The sequence below is a fragment of the Homalodisca vitripennis genome, chromosome 1 (genome assembly GCF_021130785.1).
Source record: "Homalodisca vitripennis isolate AUS2020 chromosome 1, UT_GWSS_2.1, whole genome shotgun sequence".
Classification (NCBI taxonomy): domain Eukaryota; kingdom Metazoa; phylum Arthropoda; class Insecta; order Hemiptera; family Cicadellidae; genus Homalodisca; species Homalodisca vitripennis.
In genome coordinates, this window is record NC_060207.1 from 165,511,028 (window position 1) to 165,538,197 (window position 27,170).

The 27,170-nt window shown below is 32.6% G+C and overlaps 2 protein-coding genes across 5 annotated transcripts in view; one reads left to right on the forward strand and one right to left on the reverse strand.

Annotated features, from left to right (window-relative positions):
- The window catches only part of LOC124352664 (COMM domain-containing protein 4), a 228,756-nt gene that overhangs the window by 179,370 nt on the left and 22,216 nt on the right, over positions 1-27,170 (reverse strand). For 3 of the 4 annotated variants that reach the window (XM_046802233.1, XM_046802235.1, XM_046802231.1), the window contains exon 3: positions 24,546-24,582. The gene's annotated coding sequence lies outside the window, so the exon portion shown is untranslated. Of the gene's footprint in view, positions 1-24,541; positions 24,583-27,170 lie in introns of all 4 variants that reach the window. The other variant, XM_046802234.1, reaches the window with a different exon arrangement.
- Positions 1-27,170, forward strand: part of LOC124352662 — a 146,068-nt gene that overhangs the window by 101,790 nt on the left and 17,108 nt on the right. The gene's annotated exons all lie outside the window — the stretch shown is intronic.

The window sequence follows — 27,170 nt, forward strand, 5'->3', positions numbered from 1 at the left end:
CGAAGGTATATAAGACTCAGAGTAATCATTAAACTTAAAGGTTCATTCATTGAAAAATAATTTAACATTCAAATTGACAATGCTTTAAACATACTCAAATCAAAATCATAATTTATTATGCACAATAGATAAAGGTTGCTGTGCCAGTAATAACATAATTAGTACAGTTTTGATGTAGTAAGTTTAGCTAATTATTTATTACAACATTTTTATCAGTAAAAAATTTAAAGTGGTGAAAGACCAAAATATGTAAATGGCAATATTTTAATTCGGTACATGACGCTTCATATCTATTCAATCATAGTTTAGTGTCGTTGACATGTTACATGCATGACAAAGGTCAAATAACGACAATATAAGTAGAATAAATGTACTGTAATGGTCAAAAATAGCACAAAAATATATTAAAAATAAATAAATAACAACCGAAAACATCGACTAAACTTAAAAATGGAACAAATCTCACAATTAAATGTTAAAAGGTAAATCAGTACTCGCCAATTGAGTAGGAGCATCCCTGAACTAAATGCTCTCTTAATAAACTCTACCTTTTTAAACTCGACCTATTCTTCAATATTGTTTTAATGTATCACATCTAAGTGTTGCTAATATAACTCCGAGATTGCCTTGGAAGTGTGTTCAAGAACTAAAATCATTTAAAATGTAGAAATAAACATTTTACTATAATTTAAAAATAGTACTAGACTATTAGACTAAGTGTAATTTTTGTAACATTTATACGTGTTACAATAATAAAACTCACGAGAATCACTTGCTGTCAATAATGAAGGAAAGAATTGAATTACTTTGTGATTGGCAGAGTGACTAGATGAATTTGATATTAGTCTGAATGAATTATATACAACATTTTAGTTGCATGAGACCACATACTTGATGTGTGGTAGATAAGTCTAAATATATCTTCATTACGTTGACAATACCATTATTTTAGCTCCACAGTTAAAAATTGCAAACTATTATTTTGTTATTTTTGCATTTTTTTTATTTATTTATTATTTAATTAAGAACAATGGTAGAATACAATTCTAAGTAACGCCTGCTTAATAATCAAAACATAACACATTTTTACATAAAATTACGGTATGAAATAAATAGATATTTTATATCCAACTATATTTTAGTGTCTTTAAAATCCAATTCATACAATAAAAAATTAATTTTCAAATACAATTTTAATTGAATGAATAGAACGTTTATGAAACCAATTTTGAAACAGTTACAATTGTTCCTGTAACCGTTGTGTTTTTTATAACCCGATCGAGTTCATAAACTTTGAACAGTTTCCCCGTCCTTTAAAAATAATACATAACGTGTATTTAAACATTTTGAGGTATATAACTTAGTCAAAGACAATCCAAACTTTTTGTAATTTTTATTTGGTCGCACATTTAGAAAGGTATCTGGCATCTTGAACTTGAATATTCCTGCGTCAGATTCCATGGTATTGATAACTAAAAGTCTGCTTTGCGTAACAAACTTGTCATTGCCAAAGGCAAACTAGAACGAGGAAACTAGCAACCAAACAGCTCACCGAGGTTCATTTGCGAGTGCAGGGATATCTGCTAATATACAGCATACAGGAAAAAGCTAATTTTGTAATTCATTCATGTTCGTTTGTAAATACCTATAAAATTAATCTTGTAACATTCACTGCGCTGATGGTAACCTTGACTAAAATCACTAAATCAGTACTTAATGACATTTAATGAGTGAAGTACACTTGAAAATTGAGATTATACAATTAAATTTGGTCTAATTAAGCAACTTCCGATTTTCGTGTTATAGTCAAAAACGTAAGGAGGTAATACTTTTGCCGCACATGTTTTTGAAAATTCAGAATAGTAACAATGTAACGATTAGGAGAACAGAACACAAAAATAACAAATCAAACAATGCTGAAGATAGAAATAACAAGCGAGCTGTGGAATACTTGTCCGTAAGTTAGATTAGTTCTCAAAAGGAAAACTTGCATTGAATGTCTTTGAATGTGAAATGTGACCAATGGACAAAAATATGAAAATTATTTTCTGTCTGCAACTAAAAATATAACAGAATATCCGTGTCTAAACATGTTATAATTTAAGTTTAATAAGTTCAGTTCATTAAATCTGGACATAAGTGTCACGTCACACGTGGAAGGATATAATATTGCATTACTCACCCTGGCCCACTTTAATCACACCGTTAGTGTTATGTACACAGGTATCGGCAAATAAGCATTAAAATACTGTGGTTATTGTTAAAGGCGTAAATATTAATCAAGGGAAATGTTATATTACACCTCACTGTCATAATCAAAGGTAAATGTTCAACACATATATCAATAAATTCACCACGTACAGAGATTGTGTTACATAGCACTACGGTAAATACAGATTAGGTTAGCCATGGAGGGAACTCCCATCATAACATCAAAAATAAACTAAAATATAATTTAATATTAACACTTCTGTTCATCATATTTGGTTTTTTTCAGAACATTGCTCAAACTTGTATGAAATAGTGCATAAAAAACCAAATCAACTCCCATGTACAATTCTATTCCCCTTTTAACATCCCCTCGCCAACGCCACCACATGACGATATTGTGTTTTAACTCTTGCTATCACAAATTCACCATCTTTTCATTTATTCGGCTCACAGTTTCAACTTGCCTCTTATCTGTTTCAACTAAAATCATAGCAATATATTATAAATAAAAAAAATTAATCGAAACCTGAGTAATGAAAAATTGATACCAAGTAAAATACTAAACTCATAAACTAAGGCTAATTTTTATTACAAGTAAACTTGTTTAGTTAGTAAAATGTTTGAATCTTTATTTTAAATCATATGTTGAAAAAAACAATTAATCATGTAAGGATAAATGAAGAATTACACGAAATTGTTTGTTGTGAACTGTATGAATGTTTGTCGGTGCTGAGCTGAGCTCCAACTTGTAACCGGTCTGAATGCAAGTTAGTGTAATGTCTTAGCTATCCTTGAACAGACTAAGTGCAGCCTTATCAGTATCTGTAGGTATTACTCTTTTCACGATATTAACTCCATGTCAATCACTTCAGTAAAGTTTATACTTAAGTAGTCTTAATTGAACTAACTCTAAAGTACCGATTATCAAAAATTATATAATAATAACTGTCCACCAGTAATTTAATTCACGAAAACTTAAGTGTCCACTTTAATCGGTTACAAACAATGGTACTATAAGTGAATTGACACTGAAATTTCTAACTTAGTTGCGAAAGATTGTCAGTTTAGCACAAACCTACAGGAGACAGCCAAAACCACTCGATGGCAGCTCAGCTCACAAACAATCATGCGTAGAGTGAATTAAAACCGACAGTTCCAATTCAATTTCGAAAGATTGTCAATTAAACACCAATCTGCAGAATACGGCCATAAACCACATGATGGCAGTTCAAAAGCAATGGCACGATAAGTAAATTAACACCGAGATCTCCAATTTAGTTTCGAAAGATTGTCACTTAAACACCAATCTACACGGGACGGCAAAAAACCACACGATGGCAGATCACAAATAATGGCACGATAAGTGAATTAACACCGAAACAACCTCCAATTTAGTTTCGAAAGATTGTCACTTAAACACCAATCTACAGGAGACGGCCATAAACCACACGATGGCAGTTCACAAACAATGGCACGATAAGTAAATTAACACAGACACCTCCAATTTAGTTTCGAAAGATTATCAGTTAAACACCAATCTACAGGAGACGGCCATAAACCACTCGATAGCAGTTCACAAACAATGGTACGGATTATCCTCGTATGAGTAACTTCAAGACGCATAACCTGACGGTCTATATATATACGTGTCACTGTTCTGTCCAATAATAGTAACAGTTATCAAACCTTTCCTCTGACAATTCTAGTCCAACTAATTAGTAATCTTTGTCTATGAATAAATCCCACAACCTACCACTGTTTACTTATGTTTAATAAGTACTCTTTGAAATGCAGTCACAGTTTCTACAAAGTTGTGTTTGTAGTCCAAATGTTTGATGATTCCAGAGGGAGGGAGAGAGTTTCCTGCCAATTAGGAACTCAGAGATGTAGTTGGAGAGAGGTTTGTTCTGGTGGCAGTAATAAACCTGAAAGTGAAACAGGTTTCTTTAACGAACCCCCTTCTGTGACTACATGAGTAACTTTTCACAACAAAGTCTTGTTCAAAGTTTAATCAATTTATTGGGGATGTTTGTTAGAACTCCCTGTCCAACAATTATTTAATTTGTAATATGACAATCTAGTATAATTATATTTTACTCATTTAAATTATTACATTATAACACTTTATTATTATTCAGTATGTACCTATTTGTTTTGTTCAATAAACTGTTTTACTGGAGCCCATTGAATTATCTTAAAAGGCATTTGATCATTGTATTTGACATATAGAACATTTACCCGCCAGATAAATTTGATATACTCCAAAGGATACATGGTTAAGTGGAAAGGTTGATGAATGCTAAGCAAATATATAAACTTTGATCGATCTAACTATTATTACTCAAAGCATGTTTGTACATCTTGCGTACAAATTAATTAATCATTTTACATTTAATCAGTAGCATAATCAAGAGTAATTGCCTGGAGGACATAGGAACTCTGAGTGTCTAAGCTCAAGACTGTTATAAGTGGTTTTATAACGCCCCACGTTGTGTCCATATTTCGTTTTGTATCGTTACGCAAATTACTCAAATTTCACAAAATTCTTAAAAATGCTCAAGGATAGTTATGACTGGCCCTATGTCATATTTAACACAATTTACGTAGCAGGAAGATGCTGTACCTTGTGATTGTTGTGATGATCTTCTTATAGTAACTGTACTGCGAAATGCTCACTGCACTACTGAAGTTAATAAAGGATTCGAAAAATCACCCATTCCCATAACTCCTTTTACTCGTTATACAAAGCCTGGAAGCTCATCACCCATAAGAATAAGGACTCTAAGGTGATGTGATCAAGCACCACACCTGGAAAATTAACGAATCCATGAGCGTTTGATCAAGCGTTACCAAAAATTTAGCCGTCAATAATAAGCGTTGGGAGAGATAATCCCTCTACACCATATCGGGATGTCCTTGCATTGCACAAGTATGTCCTCTAACAGGAGAACTAGGTTTCTTACCTGGAGAATGAGAAATGTCCTTACTCAAGGGGCGCACTATCACGAGCCCAGAAAACGCAGGTACAATGTTTCAGAAATCGACAGGGAGCGCTAGAAATATCGGTTGTAGGGAGTTTAACGAGTGGAACTGTGGAAGGGATCAGAACTTACCGGGTGCCACCCACATTTGCCGGGACATTTGACACAACGCACGCGTTGTCGCGCGCAGCTTGGTTTTAACCACGGATAGGTCTTCAGCCACTTTACCTTCAACTAACCCAAGAGTACAGAAGAAAAACTGTGAAGTCCTTTGTCTGTGCCCAAGACTACAGAGAACAAATATGAAGTCCTTTGTCTGTTCCCAAGACTATGACTAACTGAGGCTCAATTTTGCATTTCTTGATTTTGAATCCTATTCAAATTGTTTAATCCTTTCACGCTAAACGGACAAAAATATAATTAATAAAATTATCGCCTAAAAGTTGTTAACATTTTTAAGTAAGATTTTTGCTTAAAAAACCAAACGTATGGGGTTACTTCAGGTTACTTTTAACAATTTTTTTGAAATTAAATCAAACTAATTCCTTTATTATCATTTAACAACATATCTGAGTTGATGTGCGCATTAATAAACAATTATAGGTTCAACAAAGACATAATATTTATCTAAATAAAATTAAAAAAAGATAAGTTTAAAAAGTAGTTCCCTACAGTTATTTGCTTGCTGAAAGCACACAACGCATAATATTGTATGTATAACTATTGCCAAACTTATAGTATAATGAATGAAAAATAAAAATTACATACTAGATTAAAAATAAGATTTACCAAATTCTGTTCTCCAACAAATTATATATATATATATATATATATATATATATATATATACATCATTTATATATATATATATATACATAATTTTGATATATATATATATATCAAAACATGTATTACATATAATATATTATACACTCAGAGATAAATATGAAACATAGGAATAGATTAAAAGTCGTTAGGATAAAAAAATTGTTTACTTTAAAATGTAAGATCATCAATATTAATTGAGTATACCATGTCATATCCTGTTTACAAAAATATTGGGTATTCAAGGGAACCCGTTTAAAAGTCTACTTGTGCTGCTTATATATTGCATATACATATAGTCCTTACGATTCAGATGGAAGAAGTAGGTACATTTTGTACCAGTCGAAACATTACTAATTTATTCTCATGAGATTTACATGTATTCAATATCTCGAAAACAGTTCGAAATTCCATAGTACTGTTCACAACAAAAGTGTTAGGGAATGTTCTTAATATTTCAGAATAATTTTTATTTTTTTTATAACTTAAAGGAATTTAGAATTCGTTTAAAGATTGAAATCCAGTTGCCATATTGGAATGAATGCATACCAAGGCGTCCAAAGAATTAGTTGATATATTTGTAAGGTCAATGTTTTTACTAAGTTAAACTAGTTTGGGGTTTTGGGACAGTTTATACAATCCGTTCTAAGCAATATCCCGTAACTCTCTGGAAAAGGCATATCATATTATTGCATAGCAGATTTCACCTTAGGAACATTATTAGGAAGTTTTTTAAAAATAATAAATTAATTCCTACCAAATTTTGGTCAAATTACGATTTTTGACGTAGTTTATTTTTTATTTCTTTGACAAACTAATTCTACATCATTACCCAGCAGGGATCACTTCTGTCTGGTTTATATCTTCCCGTTGAACCCATTACTGGGCACAGCAAAAACCGATGTGTCACTTCAATCTGAGCAACCTTATGGATGTCCAGGAGCGGCACATCACTACCTGCATATATCGAGATTCTGGGGTTCATGGGCAATTCGATAGGTCTAGTCTACTCTGGGAGATGAGTTGGTAGGGTTTGTTTCCTAACCGTTTTATACTACCGTTGGTACAACTGAGCCACTCCATTTTATGCGGGAATGGGAAGCGCGGTAAGGGAAGTTGGTTCATCGAGTTATTCGAACGGCATCCAGTCTGCGCCAATAAGCAGTTCGAAATTACTTGTGCCTTAGGGATATTACAACTTGACCGAATACCGAGTTAATACTCAATACATTTGTTTTATAAATCTTCAATACATTTGAAGAATTATAACCGTTACTGAAAAGTTTATCTAAGCTTCTCGTTTCTTAATTTTTTCCGGAAATTAATTGTGTAAACAGGAAAATGTTCGATAAAAAGACCATAAAGTGTAATTTTTTTATATTATTTCTGCAATACAAAATGCAATTTTTAAAATCGGCGTAAGAGAAACATATAGTAGAATGTTAACTTTAATTTTACTATATGTTGCCTACAGATCATATTCCCTATTTCTTCCTTATAGTTGGTAGGGCATGATTTGTAATCTAGATCCTTGCTTTCTGCTTCGTGCGCTGCGGTAAGGCGCAACCTCAACTAAACTTCACTAGGGTTGATTTTCATTCACCAGACAAATATTTCGTGCATACACATCAACGTATCAGTGTCTAACAACTGTGCATGTATCAAAAGCTATTTTAATACAAGGATGAATTAATATTTTTGAAAATTTGCCTATTTTATCTCAAAACTAATACAAACACTTTACTTTGATTCACTTTCTCTATGTGAATTGCATAGTATTATTCTCGAAAGATGCAACATTATTTGGATAGTTTAAACAATTAAATATAGTTCGATAAATGAAATAAGTTTAGTTAAGCTATTTTTTTATATTTTTGCGCACTTTAATACCAGCTGTTCCTGTGATTAATTTTACTAATCACGTATAGAGATTTGCCTACAAAATATTATTACTCCGAAAATATAATATTTCATAATAAAAAATCCTGTTATACACATTTTGCATAGTCTATCGTTAAGTAGTTATTGATTTCTCGTCAGTACACGAAACGAGTTTGTCGGATGATAAATAGATAACAGATAGTAAACAAATGAATTAAATCCAAGCAACATGTTTTCTGTTTACATGTATTGAACACACATGTATACACGCATTTACGAAGTACAAAAACTCAAATGTAACATTAACAACGAATCCTAGGAGAATGTGGTGACAACAAGTTGTACCATTCATCACTTCTCGTGTCCGATGAAAATTTTATAAAAAGTTCACACACGTGTGAACTTGACGACCGAAGTTCTCGCTAAACACCGCAGGTGTCGGTTCCCGAAGCTACGACTTGGGTCATAAAACATTCGTCATTGTGCAGAGAGAAACAAATTGTCGGTCTGTGTACTGTGCCAACCGTTGTTATCTCTTCTATCCTGGCGCATTGTTTACAAAATTCTGTTTATGGCCTAGTAGTATTGTATTGTTATACATAAAATTTAAATTCTGCATATCAACATGGGAACTTAAGAAAAATACTTTTGTACAATCCGCCACATTTCAATTTCTCAAGGGACAAGGCGGCATGTGAGGGGTCGATGGAACATTAATAAGGTAAGCAAGACCTCTTTTGCCGCAAGGTGATTTTCAAAAATCAATTTTGAACAGATTAAAGTTGAAAACTATTAAGCTCCCATGTGCAGACTACTTCTTACACAATATATATATATATATATATATATATATATATATATATATATATATATATATATATATATGAATGTTTGTGTGTTTGTCCTTTATGGAATCATAAACTATTTGACCGATCATTACGAAAATTTGTACGTATATGTATTTTTCCACGAAGAAGGTTTCTTGCTATGTCTATTGATGTAACTCGCCTCCAGGTGGCGTTGCCAAAGATAATAGTTTTCAAAGCGCCTGCACATTATAAACTTGAATTACGAGACAGATACGAATATTTAATAGCCAAACACTATTTGAAGGCGCTAAGTTATGATGTATATTTTTCTTGAAGATAAATTTCTGGTTGAACTTAAAGCTTGAATGTTAGACCATACCACTTTATAATAAAACAAATGTACGTGTACAATGGCTATAAACATATACAGATTTTCTTGATCGTGGCAACAAAGCAAACTCTGCATCGGCGTTGGAAATATAGTTTACTTGAGCCAGAAGTGCACATACACGGGTAACGCTTACGAAAAGCGTGCGAAGCCGCGGGAAACAGCTAGTATAATATAAGCATTATGGCTTATCAAATATAATATGATACTATAAAAATCATTTCCAAATTATCATCGAAATCTGCCCCAGATCTAACTCATAATTTACTCGTACACCCGATGTTGATTGATCCGTACACAGGGGTTTCATGTACTAATCAAAGGACGCAGTAAAAAGACGACGAAATGTGGGTCGCTGGTGTTTGGGTCATGAGTTTGAGAAGCCTCAGTGAAATAAAATACATGTTACCAATACGTCGAGATCAATGTTTATAATTAAAAAAATTAATATAATCTAAAGAAACATTTTTCACAGTTTTTTTAAAACTCAGAGACAACAATACCGGTAAGTCTGTCGTAAATCTTGTACACATCCAACTGTATATAGTACTGTTTTGCAAGACGATTATAGCTCATTTATAACTATCTACTTAAAGATAGTACTAGGTGTTTTTTTTCTTGTAGCAATTTTAGGTAAATTTATAATCTACTGTATCTATTGCAATGTATAAATACAAACATTCTCTGTATAGTATCATTACGACTACGGTCGCAATTCTTGATCCATCTTTACGATACTTGGTATGGGAGTAAGGTCAAGTTCGTTCTTGTGGCCTATCGCACCAAGTAGTCACGGGATTAAAACCTTTTTCCTACTAAACTAAAAAGACGCATTGCAGTTGGATGGATTTAAGTAAAAATTCGAATTAATGTTTACTTAGGATGGGGTTTCGGTACGTTTTTGAGACAAGGAGAGAGCTCTAAGGACATAACTATTAATAAACAATTACTCCCGGCGCTTTGTAAGGAGAGTGAATTTCAACCAAAATGGTCATCAATGTTACACAGGACAGGTAATGGACCAATAGCTCATACCCGGCTTTGAAGCCAAGGGGGGGAAGACCCCAGGGCGAAATCATTTTATGCAAAACTAATGTTAATAAACGCCTTTCGGATGGATTTATTTTAACTGTAATTGGTACGAACGTGTTATATGATAAATGTTTATACCGCAATATGTCGGGAGGTCCTAGAGGCTACGGGCTCCCAGAGTTTCAGTTCATCCAGAGGCGGAGATCTACCAGTGGCCGGGAGTGGTCAAAGACTAAGCCCTGCCAGAGGCCAGAAGGTTCTGGAAGCTGAGGGCTTCCAAAAGCCACGATTACCAGACATGGAAAGCATCCAGCAGTTGGAACATAACAGAGGCCAAGACCTGTAAGAACCTGAGACTTTCCAGAAACCGGGAGGTCCTGGAAATTGAAATATCCCAAAGAGCAGATATTTGCGGAAATATAGTTACATAATCGTGATAGTTAAAAACAATTGTTTTACTTTTAAATTGCTAACTAAATAGTGTAGAGTGAATTGTATTCAAGGAAGAAAAACATACATGGGCACTAATAGCCTCTGTGTAAACTCGAGTTAAGTTATATTTATCGTGAGCAGAGAGTATTGATTACGAATAATAATTTGTAGTTTATTTGAATTTTCCTTAATTTGGACGTTTTTAATCTAAAGTTAATTAAATTCTTTGGGCTGGATGTATAAGTGTTATTATATTCATCCGATGACGTTAATATTATTCCTCCATGTATATGTGACATTAAAACGGATAATAATCACGGTTAACTTCATGTTTACGTTTGAAAGTATTAATTTTCTACTTGGTAATCCATATAACCAACCCTATGTTAAATTTTGAAACAAATTAGTTTTTATTAACATAACATAAATTTTAATAATCAATGCATTGCTACTCGAAAAAGCTTTATTATACTTTAGTTCGGAAATTAGAAAATTGGTTGTAAACTAAAATTTTCTTTAAAACTTTGTGTAATAAGTACCGAAGTTCTTATATCGATAACTAGAGTATCGATAGTAGATAACACGTTATTATTCCTGTAACTTCTGATAGTAAACAAAACGAATTAAAATTGCTTGGGCCACTACATAAAGAGTACTGAATATACAACTTTCATATTTTATTAATTTATTGAAATATTACGGAAACTAAATATAACCAAGACCCAAATAAAGTGTTTTCAAAATATATAAAAGTTTGATCAAGTTACACTTCATTTTTTTACTAGTACTATTATTAACAATATAATCGTCTAAAACTATTAGTTGTGAACCAAACACACACACACACACACACACACAACATTGTTCAAATATGTTTCTAAAAATAGTTGTGTATGTTTTTAGAACACAAATTGTCTGGCAATTGTAGACACAGATCAGTATTCAGCAATACGATATAAAAGTAAAAACAAATCCCGTAGATTTGTATTGGGCTAACCGCTATCGTTTGCATCAAAAAGAGACACTTGTTTAGAGATTTTTGCCACGCTCCAGAGATAAATATCACTGCGGTTCAGGTTTGTGGCTCTAGATTAATCGTTGAGGCTTGGCTTGGTTTAGTCGGGATCAACTTTTATTCCATCTTTATATGTTTGTTTTATTTCATTCCAGGAATTGAAGATTAGATTTAGAGTACAATTTTGATAATCTTTAATCTCAACATCTCCAGGAAGTGATACATATTTTTGAAAAACACGAGTAACGTACCCTTTTTAAAATATAAGGAATTTTAAAATAGATATTTAAATGTACTGTTCTTGTACAGTTCTGTCTAAGAAATAAGAGGTATGTAGTTTTAACTTGGAATTCAAATTAGAATATTCACACTCAGTGGTGCATCCAGAAATCTTCTCTGAGGGGTTTCCGAAACACCGGAGAGTCAGGGGGTACGGAAAACTCCCCATACTACTGGGGGGGGAGGTCATAAAATCGTTAAAAATAGTACTTCTGAACTAATAAAAGGAGGACAAAGAATAGGTCAGAGTGTAAAAAGATTACAGTACACTACTACCTGTTTCTACTACCAATCACCAGAGGGGGGCCTTATACAGAGATAATTCAAATCTTCTGTAACACATACAGTTTAAATGAAGTGTATTTAACTAAAACAAAATTTAATCATAACATGAACAAAATATTGAACAAAACAGTTAATTTTAAGTCACAAATCAAGACCAAATCTAAATCTTGATGTCTACTGTCAAATAACAAAAATACAGATATAGTTTGAAAGTTGTCTAAAAAATAACTAATAGGGATACAATAACAGGAGTTATGATTGTTTATTTCTGATTTTCAACATATCAAACTTTTTACTAACAATAACTTCCAGTTTTTATATCGATAACAACGAAAAATACGGCATTTTTACGATCTTCAACCATACTCGAAATTTGGAAAATTCCGTATTCGGAAACTTATGATCCAATTGAGTCGTCAAATTCCAAAAACGTCCTATGTCCATTTTGTTTTGGAAAGTGATGTTTTGGTGGTTTATGGAAGCAGAACATCCACTGCATAAGTAACAACAGCATTTGTATTCCAAAACGTCCTCTTTCCTATTTAAAATTAATATTGAAAGTAGCACCAATTTCCAAAACGTCCTTTGTCCACTTTAACAATTCCAACATGGCGGACATAAACTCTACAGAATCAAATTGTCCTACCTTCAGCTTGGTAAGTATGCCGTCACATCCTTCCAGTTTTCAAAGTGTCCTTTGTTTAAGTAAGGGTATGCGGTTGGTTTTTAGCAGTTATTTCTCTAACAATGTATTATTTAGAGCATTATTCATGTTTAAAACATGTAGTGGCAACCCTGCTGAGTATAAAAAAACAGCTGTAAAGATTTTTTAGACGATGCATGAAAGCAGAAAGTAAAACTGAAACATAACCTTTCTTTCGGTGTGTTATGCTAGTACCTTTGAAGATTACTAAAAGTTTTCTTGCTGAATATTTAAGTTGTTTTGTGTTATCTCGACAAAATACTATGTTTATTTGAAAACTAAAGTAATTAAACAATTTGTACTTTTAGTGTCCAGTGAAAAGAACTAACAATAAACAAAATGGATAGTCAAGAAGAGATTGAAATTCTCCAAGCTGGGAAGGTGCAACCAGCGGCCGAAGGTAAAGCTAGGAAAAGAATGTTAAATGTAGAACAATGGAAAAAGAATCAAAATAAGAAAAAAAAAAGATACACTTCTAAGCAAGTGCCTACTTTACCTACTTGCCAGCACAAAAATGCCAAATTTAAATGTACTACATTAACAATGCAAGATATCCGCAAGTTTCATGAATGTTTTTATGAAACAAAATCTAAAAATTGATCAGGATAATAAAATAATTTTGTATTCTTCATGCGAGTCTCCTGCAAGATATAGAGCTAGAGGCGATAGGAAACATGTCAATGAAGTTAGCAATACATTTTACATTCCAATTTCTCGACAAGGTGTTAAAAGTAAGGTTCAAGTTTGTAAGACAGTATTTTGTAAGATCTTGGGTATTACTGAAAAAAGAGCCCAGAGAGTGTGTAAACGGCATTTTAGTACAGGATCATTAGCTACTGATAATCGTGGAGGTGACCATCGATCTCAAGCGATGGTACAACAGAGAGGAGGTGTGAAAAGGTTTATTGAAAATTTAGTTCCTTTGGAAAAAACATTATTGCAGAGCTCGTCAGTCCTGGAGAGTGTACTTACCCAGCCATTTAACTATAAGTTCTCTTTGTGAAGAATACAATAAAACCATAGAAGATCATCTTAAAGTTAAGTATGAATTCTTTAGAGGTATTTTCATTAAAGATTACAATATTGGATTTGGATCACCAGCGACTGACCAATGCTCAAAATGCCTTCAATTTAAAGAAAGGTTAAAGTCTGGAGGAAAAACTGTTCAGTTGAATACAATGTGCACAAAAAGAGAGCAAATTCATTTTATGTTTTGCTAAAGGAAGCTAATGAGGGTGAAATAACGTTCACCTTTGATTGTCAAAAAAAATTTGGTACTGCCAAAAAGTCACTGACCAAGCTTGTTATTACAGCCGTCAGTTCTACTTGTATAACTTTACTGTTTGTGAAGGCACTTTCAAAGAAAATCTTAGTAAAGAAAAAGTGTCAATTTTTACATGGACTGAAGCCGATAACAAAAAAGGCTCAACACAGATTGCATCAGCTGTGTAACCACAAGCTCTGTAACACAAATATGGATGGATATACAATTTGTTCGTCTTTTCGCTGATGGAGCTGGCGGACAAAACAAAAATTCTATTTTGATTTTCATGTTGATGCATTGGTTATCAAACCGTGCTCCTGGTAACATCAAAGGAATAAAGTTAACCTTTCCAGTGGCAGACATTTCATACTTGCCGCCCGATAGTATTTTTGGACTCATTGAAAGAGACCTAAAAAAATTGAAACAATCATACAGCCTGAGGAGTACTATAATGTTTTACAGAAGCATGGGACTGTTCTGAAAATATCTACCGACTTTGAATTTTATGACTGGAAAACACCAGCCCAAAACTGTCATGAAAACTCCGGCTAACTGGCACTTTCGGTTTGCTCCTACAAAACGATTCATTATCACCCGAGGGAAGGCTCCAACAACTTCAGTTCTTGTCCAAGGAGAACCTGCTTACATGTTTGATACTGGAACTGCTAAAAAGGTTTTCAAGCCATCAATGGATGTAAATAGTGCTCCAATAGAAAAAGTTTATAGTTGGAATACCTGTAAATCCTGCTAAGAAAAAACGATGTTTAAACGACTGCTTCAGCTGCACTTTGGAGACGGATGGGAGGAGAACCCTGCATTCAGTTTCTACAAACGTATTATAAATGACGAACAGCTTCCAGAAAGAATCAGAAAATGAAGAAGAAGGAGGCCACATGGAAGAAATTGACAATATTGTGTAAAAAAGTACATAATGGACTCATAAACCTTTTTACAAAGAAAACTAATTTTAGAATGTTTAAAAACTACTGTAAATGTAGAAACGAAACGAACAATAAAATGTTCCGAGTTTTAATTTTTTACGAGTGTTAATTTTAAGATTTGTATTTAATTTTTGCCTTTATAATATATTATAAAATACAATTTTGTTTCGAACCAAATGTATTAAAGTTTCTTTCGTTTTTACCTTTTTTGAAACAAAGTGTCTTTTGTCCAAGTTATACAGTTTCCAAAATGTCTTTTGTCCCTCTTTACAGTTCCAAAACGTCTTTTGTTCAATCTTACTTTGCTTTTTATGAACAACATACACATAATTAGACTATTTAATCATATTTATTGTGTTCAAATATTTATTTGCTATTTTTTAAAACATAATTAGCTTATTTTGAAGTGTAGAAAATATTTTAAAGAAAAATCTTGATTTCCCACAAATTTTTTACTAAGTGGACAAAGGACGTTTTGGAATTTGACGACTCAATTAAGACCAAATGTCTGTACGAAATAGATAAATGTTTACTTAAATTTTAATTGTGCTAGACAAATTAAAGAATATTATGAAAAAATGTTATATAAAATTACCATCTTAACTTTGATTCTCGATCGTGTGGTCCACGAATTCGATATTGGTAACATTATGGAGCTTGGTGAGTGTAATTTTGTAAATCGCTAATTAAAACACAGATTAAATTTTGTTAATTCACCATAACCAGTAACTAACTTCGTCTTAACGCGCAATCGCCAGACTGCCCAGGGTGGTGTTGCCTCGTAGTGACAACGAATGACAACAAACTAACACAGTACAGAACTGCTGAAAGCTCGGCTATTGCGACAACTGATCACGTCGGGTTGTAGATACTTTTTGTAATACCCGGTACAGGTTAATGTTATATACGATACTTGTGCGATACAGATACTTTACACGGTAACCGCCGTTCCTGCTACAAAGTACTTTGACTATTTTTGCAGTGACAGTAACTGGAACTTGTACCTGAACGATTTTAAGAGTACTCTGTTACACAAGAGTTTAAATCATGACGAGTACACTTTGTAATTGCTTACTGAAAGACCGGGTACAGGTAGAAATAGTGAGAACCAACCTCACTTTCGTGGTTGCATCGTGACAGTAAATTTCGAATATTTAGAGTATTCAAAAAATTTAATTATTATATGTGCAGTGCGGCGTATTTCGTAGCTAAAAATAATTATACGATTTGAATTTATATATTCCATTCTCATTTATTTCAAATTTTCAACACAAATTTTATTTTTAGTCAAAATTAGACTACAGGCAATCGATTGTTTTGAAATAAAATGCTCTAGGGGGGCATGTCCCGTTTGACCCCCTCCCCCCCCATTGGTCCGTCCCTGTTCAAACTATGTGACGAGTTCACTCAGTTACACGTGTGGTATATAAGACGATCTTCCTGAAAATTAAAATCCTAGATGAAAAGGTGACGTAAGACAACGCGTTATAAGTGGATTATCCAGGGGTTTTGCAATCTTCACGTGTAACAAAGACATTGTTAACAATGTTTCAGGATCCTACAGTCTAACATTTTCCTCAGCAAAGCAAAAGGGTCATAACGTAAATATGTTGTATAAGTTGACAAATTAGATCTTCTTCAAATCAATCAATGAAAAGTATCGTTAATTCCATGAACTATGATTATTTTCTGCATCAGTTTAAAGAGTAACAGAAAACAATTTAAAGCCCTGTTTTTTTTATGTATAGGTTTCCTTTTGGCCTCAATCTGCACATTTCTCAAGCAATATACGAGTATGGTGCAGGAGCCAAGAACCAATTTGCTTTGTGTGTGTGTTACGAGACACGATTTTTCTTGAATTGATAGAAGACATTTTCTAAGAAGTAATATAGTTATAGCATCGTCAGACAATTATATATATATATATATAGTCTTAAAGTCCTTACGGTTTTAAGGGTCTCAATATGGCTAGTTGACGCTGATTTAAAATTTATTTACACGAGCGACGGTTCGTTTTTAGAAAGCCAAGCTACTAATAATACAATATTAGTTATAAATTACAGTTTTATATTTTAAACCTTTTTTATATCCACTCATTTCGACCTCCTCCAAAATTAGTGCGTCTGAAGATTTATTTCTTTATTAGGAAAAATCCACTATCGATTTAAATAAAAACCAAGTTGTGTGCTTATACAGTAGCCTACAAATTGGTTCTTGGCTCTTTGGCTTATCTGACCGAGAAATTTAATAAGCAGAGAATAAGAGGAGGTAAAGACTGAAGTGGAAACTACTGATAAAATGTGAATTGATTCGGACAGTATTTGAACCCGCTCTACCTTTAACTTAGATTCGAAGTCCAACCCTTTCACCTTGCGGCTATCGTCTCCTGTACATGTAACCTAGATTCTACAATGGTTATAAAACACTTACTCGTATTAGCCGTTTGGTTAATGAATACTAGAATGTAAGACAAAAATAATTTGTTTTATATCTAAACCAGCTGTTGACTTTAGTGTAAAATAGTACAGAATTGTCATTACACTAGTTAAAACTGAAATAATACAATAATCTAGAACACGCAGATCAACAACTCAGTCGGTATTTCAATAAAATTTTCACACGTTTGACCCCCTCTACCACATACCGTCAGTTACTCGTCACCCAAGCCACTACATAACTGAGTCAACTTACTATACTATTCAACCAATCCAATATACAATTCACCAAAGTACTCTAACAGTGACAGTGCGGCTCTTCTCTGTCCTGCGCGTTTCATCATTGATATCTGACATAAATAACTGTCGTGAAATATTTTAAAACTAGGCGACATCTCTACTCGCCTCCTAGCCGCTTTCCATTTCCTCGACTTCGTCATTACAAACATCTCAGCCAAGGATTTATATCCAGTATTAGTTCATTTCATTCCAAGATTTTGACCCACAAGAATATGAATTTCCTCGTTAAACTTTGAATTGTATAAACATAAACTATACAGTTGACGTTATAAATGTTTTATAAGGTAGTAAGTAATAATTAATGCTTAAATTATTTATGTTACATCTTAATCATGAAAAAACTAAACGCTATACGGCAATGTAAAGTTTACAGACATTAACTATCTCAAATTTAGTTCTAATGATTCCTTTACGTAGATACAGAATTCCCACCATCCATCAGCGCGAACAAGTTATTTGGCATGTTTAACACTTCGGTAAGGCGTACAGGCTGAGAGGTATATTTCGGTTTGTTGCTGACTTGCTATTTAATTTTATATGAGTTGTAACAATCTGAGATTACTGTAGACATCTATTATTAATACATTTCATCCCTTTTTCAACTATTAATACCCGTACAGTTTACTCTATAAAAAAACTAATATGTAAACATGATTCTGTAAAACTTAACTGTAAAGCCGTGATTCTTTAAAATTCTATTCCCCACTTCTATCCTCGTCACTAATGAGTTATGGGTGTTATTAAATATTTAATTGAAAATTTTTAAAATTGTTCACGTAAGACCACCCCTTCCATAAAAACACGAATTTTAAATTTGTATAGCTTTTAACCACTCGCTAAGGTTTTGAATCTCTACAATGTTCAACGTATTGTATAACATAAATAACACTCAGTGAGTATTACAATAACCATCACGATTCTCAACATTTATATATATTTATAACACTTTTACACCAGTCATACACGAATAGGGATGTTAATACAAATGTACCCTTGTATAGCTCTCATTTATCCGGGTAAGGTAACTCAAGATATTCGGAAGCCAAATGAAGTTCGGATACATATCGGCGGGATTAATTACAATTACATTTAATTACAACCAAAATATCAGATAGAATCTTCGAAATGTCACTAAAAAGGTTTTACCAATCTACAAGCAAGTTAAAAGAACAGATGATCTCTATAAACTCAATCTGGTGTTGTACAACGGTATATAATTCTGCAGACAGTAGTATATTATCTCCGACGATAAGCTTGGCAGTGAAGTGAAATTCGACATATTGAACTTTGAGTTTTAGCTGACTCGCAAAGTTAGATGAACCTGCAAGTTGAATAGTTCCTTGGCAGTACAGTTTTCCTTCCACGAGCATCATATCGATCGTACATTTTGATATATAAGAAAAACTCAAACCGAATATGTGCAATATTATTTTTCCTTGATTCTTGATATTACATTGGAAGAAAAAAATAGGTGTGCCAAATATCTGAAATAAAAAAATACAAACTAAAAAACATACCGACAGACGGATGCTTAACGAACAGAGATAGGCCATAGGTTATATTTAGCATTTTTTATCTCCTACAATTGTTCCACCTTGTACATAATGACTGGCCACAGTTTATCTTACTCTTGTAAGTTGAAAAGATAATAATTCATATTTTGATGAGAAATTTACATTCAAAAAATCTTTCCCAAGATAACCTAAAAATGTTCTACTCATTTCTTTATTTTTATTCTTTAAGTCGTGACACAAACAGTTGGTGAAACGTTATGTTTTGACTTCAAAAACTCTTTTCGCAATGTTTTTCTGGACATACTTTTGCAAATAAACTATTACGTATTCTACAGCATTGTCAAAAAAGGAATAAAATCGACAAAATACTAGTAACATATAGCTACCATTATTCTTTCTAATGAACAAACCACGCACATTTCACTTAGAGTGTCTAGAGTAACAGCCAGACCGTTTACAAATAATCCACCAGGCTAATAGTTTATTAACAAATATTATGAATAAAAAAAATCATTCTGATATGACTTTACCATTTTTCAAAATAACAATTTCACAGGACTCTAACATTTATACGAAACAACCAACATATGCGTTATATAATCGATGTATATTACATTATACAAAAAGATGTCATTCATTTGTTATATACACTATGCTTTAACTCTATACAAATAATCGATTACGGGTCTAAAACCACATTGGATCTGAAAAATCAAAAAACATCGACTTTTGAAAATTGGTTTTCATTAAGATATACAATTGTAATGATATCATGAGTAGTAAAGGCTCACCAGCAAGTTAAAAGAAATAATCTGACTTGAACTTTACAGTATTCGCAAACCGGAGTAATTTACTATATATATATAGTAAAGGTAACTAATTCACAAAAATTGTAAACTAAATTAAAAATATAACATTTACATTGATAAATTGTTTATAGTTAAGTTATGTGTAGAAAACTCGGTTGCACTTGCAGATCGTAACTAAATCATGGTAGTGCACTCAATTTTGCCCCTGATGACACAATGAGACTGTCTCTTCACCTAGATTAGACTATTATTATTTTGTAGTTTAGGTGTTTCTGATGTCGAAACAATATAACGAGTTAATATAAACACTAAGAGTAAACAGCCAAAAACGAACCATATAAATGGTCTTTCTAATCAGCTGATAGGAAAAGTCCCATGCATAACAGTAAATATCACACAACATACAAGTCCCATCTCACACAATCAAACTGTTTATTCTTATTTTTCGTTCATTCAAAATGTGTGAGGAAATCAATATATGGGAATAAACTCATCATATTTCCTCAGTCTCTCCCCTTTTATGGCACGTGCAGCATGTGTGGCACAGTGCCCTTATGGCAATGGCAATGGTCGGTGTTTCTCCTACCGCTCTGGACTTTCAGGGATATGCTTGTTTTTTACGTACAAGTTGTTCTGATATTAAATTTAGCGAGTTAATTCCCTAGATCGTTAATTTTTCCCACTTATCTGTATGTACTTTATCTATACCTCTGAAAGATAAATTTGAAACGTAGGTTTTATTTTTGTAACATATAACGACGACATATGTTCCTTCAAAATCAGTTTTCGTCAATAATAAAGTTGAACATTGTTGAGTATTAACTCCTACAGATGAAAATTGTATTCGCTGCGGAACCGTGTGTGATTGACAGTAGGCGGTGCAGTGCCACCTACCGATGATAATGAGTTATTGGCTGATTTCGAATTTTCACTAATCAATAAACCGAACGTCGCGGATAAAACACAGTTAATTTGTTTCGAAAATAAACGTGGTATATTATTTACTAATCTAAGAATTGTATTCTCTTTTGAATCTTACGTTGGACAATTAGGCATTACAGGTAATAAGTTTTGATAAATGTAATTGATAGATCGAATTCCAGCACTCAAATGTATTACACATAGTGCATTTTTTTGTTGGATTGTGATTCATGCATACACATGCGTTGCCTCGAAAAGACAAACATATTTTATTGCTATAAGCGATTTAACGATGGATCAATCGAACAAACGAAAATCAATATCAGTTTAGACGTTTTCACGACAAAGCCATAAATGAGGCACGTTTATCTTCGCTGCGTCCAATATGGCATAAATAATTGTACCCAGAATTGCATTGCCGTGAGTGGGTGTCTTATTGTCGAAGTGTAGCAATAATACGTTTCCGTAACAGTTTACTGGCTAACGGTTTGTTGTGTACTAAACAAGTTGGTGAAATTTAAATTTATCTGGTCGAGTGTAAATACGTATAACCACAATATCAGGTAATAGGAAAATTCGCTTGGGTGTGTGTCCTGGCGCAAGATATCTAGACAAAATTCTCATATTTAATAATCATAATGTATCCCTATTTGATATATCTTTACCATAGGAGATCTTTCAGTGATCTTCAACACTTTAGAAAGCTGTCTCCGAATGTTTCTATTGAATTCTAATGCAAACTAAAGGTATGCAAAATGTAAAGTCATTGATAAGACACAGTATTTTGGTTTAGACAGTATTTTGATACCGATATTAGTCATTTCAAGTTTTTGGAATCACGAAGATATTCCAGGCAGGAAAGGCGGAAACTTAAGGATACATATCATATAACCTATACAACTTTAAACGTTTTTATAAGATAAATAAATAGAGTAACAAAATAAAATCTGGGGGTTCGGAACAAAAAATGATTTGACTTTATTGTATGCTTGTGAACATAACAATACGCCTAAGAGAAAATTAGGCTGTCTGGAACGTTCACAGATCTATACGAAGAATATTACGGCCTGAATATTTCTGAGACCTTATCGAGTTTAAAATACGATTTTGGCCTTACAACATGGTTTACTCAGTATTTTAAGTGAATGATAATCTCCCTCCAATCGACCCATTGTTTTCCTATGCAAACCAATTATAAAGTATACATGCGTTTTCTCTCATTTTACTCTACTCTAGTAATACAATAAAGTTTCAGAAAATTTATCTTCATAGTATATTTAATATACTAATAATTTTCACCATTAGTATAATTAATCGTCATTTAATAAAATTAAGAAATCTTAATCACTAAAACCTCAACTCATGGCACTCTAATCAGTCATGCCTATGTAGTATTATCTGTTTGTTCCATAGTATAAACCACTTGTCACGTAAAGCATAAAATGCAACTTTGAAGTTTTCCAAGAAACAAACTTTGTACAGCTAAAGTCATAAACCAAAGTACAAACCGAAGTTTGGATACTTTGACTTACTCAGTTATAACATTGCTTGTAGTGATGAAAGTTTACCTACGTTATTAAATAGTGAAAATGCAATAAAATCTCAGCAGCGGCATAAAGAAAGTAATAACAATTAATTTCATATTAAAGTAAACAAGTTAATAGTAAATAAGCGATTTTAATTATATTAAAATTTATGAGAAAGAAGTTATTACGCCCCAACGGTCATCTCTCAATAAATATCTTTCACTGTTTCGTGAGTGAATCACACATTTCGTGTCAAGTCCCAAATGGCATGCCATTTAAATAAATCTACCCTAGAATAGTAAGTATATAAGTATAACAAATTAAGAATGATATTTATAGTTAGTGGTCAAGAATAATGTATCTTAGTAGAAATTCGTGGATTTTTACTTAAATAAATCATTGTTTTTCTAGTAATACAAATTTAAATTAAAGAATTGATCATTAAAATATTTTACTGTCAGAAATTAATGTAAATTTGTTTTTCAGTAATATCTACTGGTATAGCATTCTAAAAGAACATATTACCTTGTAACAACATGATATTTGATATTATGGAACAATACATTACAATGAAAAGGTGAATTGCAAAATCCAAAATGAATGTTTGGAATTGCAGAAATCCAGGTAAATTACCTGAAAGGGTGGGAGTACTTTATACTGTACAGACTTTTAGTTTGATTCGTCTAAGTATAACCACCATACACGTAATCCAAAAATGTATCCCTAAAAGAATTTTGTTAATCCTACATATCTATGAATCTGTGGCAGATCTATGGCTAAAACTTTAAAACCATCGCTCACGAGGCTTTTGGAGTTTATATTTTAGATTTAGATTTTAGCTCAGATTTTAAATTAAAAACGTCTTTATTGAACAATAAAGTCACACATGTTACAAATATACTCATATAAAATAATACATATAAAATAATTATATTTCTTTTAGTTTGCAAACAAGCAAATTCATTACAAAAGGACTAGCATTCCAAAATAATTATTGTTGCATCCAATAGCATTGATTATTACACTACTAAACAAGAAGTAGTTAATGTAGCAACAAATACAGAATACACGAAAATCAAAATTTTTAATCTACACCGATAAGAAAATACAAATAATAAATTGACATACTCCTTTTTACTTTAAAACAAAAATATTTAACACGGTGAATTTTTATGGCGTATAAGACTAAACCTGATCAGTGATTGTACATAAGATTAATGTTTTCCAAAGAAATATTAACGATGTGAACAAAAATATTCTATTAAACGTTAATATATGCCTACGATCGTACATGAATAGTAAATAGTTTATTTTGTCCTTAGCTTACGCGACCGGTGTTAAGGAATGTGTTCAGAAGGAAATGCCTTCTCAACTCTGTCCTAACATTGAAGACAAATGTTACAGAAGAAGTAATCCTCTCCTCGGAAATACTTGCAGATAAGGATTTCATACCTATGGTTGCAGAAGATGGCCTGCAAGAAAAGAAAATTGTGCTTACAAAAACTATACAATTTAGTCGAATTTATTTACGAGGATGGAAATGTTCTAAAGGTTTTAAAGAACGACTACTGTAGAATAATAATTTTCTTTGCTGTTTAATGTACTATGATGGTGGTTATGGGGATTGATACTAACATATAAAAGTCAACAAAATTATCAACTACGGCCTTAAAATTTCAGTTATGAATCCTAATAAAAATACCACTTTATTAGTAAATCAATCAATTAGATACGACATAAAAATAAAATACTCTGTAAAGAAATTATTGCTTAACTATGACAACTATACCACTACTACAATATATAGTTGCCAAAGTGCATATGAAAAACATCTCAATGAGACATTATCAGGACTATTACCCCACAAGCAGATTATGTACTCATGCCTCCAAGTTGTTATCTGATTGCATGGAAGAACAGAATTATGCGCCACAGATTTAAAACATTCTATCAAAAATATTAAGTTTATAAAATAAGTTAAATTATTTACTTGCCAGTTTTAATCGTAGAATCACATCAAAGTGTCAGTTCCTGAAACATAACAAATAATTAAGGAAATAAATTTTAACGAAATATAGGAATTGTTCAGTAATTAAAGCAATTTATTCCTTGTATGCGATTATCAAAATGAAGAGACGGAAATGGTACCTCCATTGTCAACTGTACGGGCAAACCTATACATACAATATTTTGAGAAATCAATTAAATGAAGCGCATAAGAAACAGAGTAGGGTTACTACACTACGTGAAGGATTTATGAACAGTTTGGACGCAAGGCAAAAGCAATCTACTCGTAGATGAATTCCTAGACCATATGTATAAATTTCATAAATCCAAACATAAATTTTAAGACAAGTGGAATACATTAGATATTTTACATATTTGGACATGATAATATAAAAGAAATTGGACTAAAATACAGCACATTTAGAATACATACAACCAATACATACCAAACTATAGTATAAATATTATTATATTCAAATTCGTGATGCTAAACTACAACAGATTGACATTGCTTTAGAAAAACAAACCATGGAGTTTAGCTAACAGAATGAATCACAGGTAGATCCAAATGAAAATAAAGAACCTCATAAATAAGTTTGTTTCAATAAATTTAGGGAACAATTGATAAAATAGGCAGACCATTAAAGTAATTTATGTAATATAAAAACTGTATTAAAGCGGGTTAAGAATTTGAGAACTATTTGAGACCAGTAAAAGCCACTATTTTACTTTGTACAGCTTAAGTTTATTTATGCTGTACTATGAAAACGATCTTTCACGACCAAAGTCGATGACAACTTATTTATTGACCTTATGAGTGTTCACTTCTGGCTGGCTTATGCCTTTTAGTTGAACCTAAACAGGGGGGAAACCGATATTTCACTTTCATTTGAGCAACTCATTGATGTCCAGAAGCGTAACGTAACTAACCACAAATATCGAGATATTGAATAAGTGTGGCTCATCTGCTACGGAGGATGACTGTTGGAGTTGGACTGTGATGCTCCCTTAACGTTAAAGGCTGTTGCTATCCTGAATATCTGAAAATCAAGGATTACCTTCCCCTACACGCTTGGACTGGAAAGTGGAACGTTGCTAGCCTCCCCTTCTTCCAGGGTGAAATTATTCAGTTATCCCTCGTGATGGTATACCGATAGGAGACGACCCCTACCTTACTCATCCTGAAAATCCTATCACTCCGGAATCAAGCGTAAATGTTAGGAATAAGAGCAATCGGGGATTTCTTAAACTTCTTTTAGGTATTCCTTGTACTTTAAGAACAGAGCTACTCTCAGTGACTAGTGATTCTGATACTTCGTTATCTCCACGACCCATTTCATAACTCATGAGCCCAAAATTTACAACACCCTTCACAGAATCCTCCTCAGTGTCACGATTATTAACACACAGACATACCCACAGTCCTTCACCATCCTATTCCCAAATCGCATAAAGTGGCGACATCACTCATCAATAAAACAACTTCATTATGAAAATAAAAAATATTTTTATTTTAATTCATGTTATTTAGTTAAAAAAAATCATTAATAGTATTATTTACCAAATTATATATATCGAGGTTTTTAATTCTTTACAATATTTCTTCCTTGATGAAGAAACAATATTTTTGTTACTACATCTAATTAGGAAAAGGATAAGTTGATTACTTTCAGGCTCGTTTAATATTGGATCTTGCAGATTCTACTGGTACTGGTACTATTTCAAAATATGTTGTTTTTATATTTAGTTTTCGTTAGTAAGTCATGAAAAACAAATCTCTATTTTAACTGCTTGTATAATTAAATATACTATTTCTTTTGAGTTTTGTTATATTTACGATCAACAAGATATTTAGCATAAATTTCCTTCCACTGGCCTTTATTAAAAGTTAAATATTTCTAAATACCTCTGTTCTGGTTAATAACCAGACTATAGGAGGTCATCGCATTTATTCTACGGATCACAATGTAAAGAAGGTTTGGGCTAATTCCTTTAAACTATTTTAAAATATCACTGAAACCAAAAAGCTTTTTCCAGTAAATAAGGTAAGGTGAATGGTAAGCAGATTCAAGAGCTAAGCAAATGAAACACCAACGAGACACAAAGTGCGATCCATTAAGCCGAAGTTCGTATACTCTTTCCATCTCAGTGTAGGGAACGGTTGAAACTGTTCAGTCAATGTCACGTAGAATCTTCAAATACAAGTAAATGTTTCTCTTCTTATTTAGTTCATTATTGACAAATTTTAATATGAAATCTCGCCCTATGTTTTGTGCGTACGCTATATATCTAACGTCTAGTATAAACTAAATGAAAATCCAATTCTAAATCTGACTTTTAACTTGCAAAAATATAAAATTGTATACTAATGATATTCAAGGAGACGGATAGCCAGTGGACGCATTAAGACCCTACATGTGTATGTTTATCTAATTGCACTTATAAAAACAAATTTAATTCTATTGGTAATCCACGCGAATCGTAAAATTACTGCGAATAAAATCCCCAGACATGCTCAGACAACCAATGACCAGATGTTCTTTAGCTTTGATTTCAAAGTTACTTTTCTCTGTGTCTTTGAGAGACTGGAAGCTTTCTGTGACTCGAATCAT